This window comes from Sinocyclocheilus rhinocerous, unplaced genomic scaffold, assembly GCF_001515625.1.
Source record: "Sinocyclocheilus rhinocerous isolate Xijiao unplaced genomic scaffold, SAMN03320098_v1.1 scaffold287, whole genome shotgun sequence".
Taxonomy (NCBI): Eukaryota; Metazoa; Chordata; class Actinopteri; order Cypriniformes; family Cyprinidae; genus Sinocyclocheilus; species Sinocyclocheilus rhinocerous.
Window position 1 is genome coordinate 645,491 of NW_015633524.1, and position 332 is coordinate 645,822.

Consider the following 332-nt stretch of genomic DNA (forward strand, 5'->3'; position numbering starts at 1 on the left):
TGCTCACTGAATATAAACCTAACAGACCACTCAGATCATTAGGATCGAGTCAGTTAGAAATACCAAGGGTTCACTCAAAACAAGGGGAGTCCGCTTTCAGCTATTATGCCGCCCGCAGCTGGAACCAGTTTCCAGAAGAAATCAGATGTGCTAAAACATTAGCCACATTTAAATCAAGACTCAAAACTCATCTGTTCAGCTGTGCATTTATTGAATGAGCACTGTGCTATGTCCGAACTGATTGCACTGTATTTTATATATAATCATTAATATTCATAATATAATCACATATAAATCAATTTTTAAATCATTTTAAAAGTTTTTAAATTCCT

The 332-nt window shown here is 34.6% G+C and overlaps 1 protein-coding gene across 1 annotated transcript in view; it reads right to left on the reverse strand.

Annotated features, from left to right (window-relative positions):
* LOC107744091 (integrin alpha-2-like) overlaps positions 1-332 on the reverse strand; it is a 30,631-nt gene that overhangs the window by 9,258 nt on the left and 21,041 nt on the right. The window lies entirely within an intron of this gene.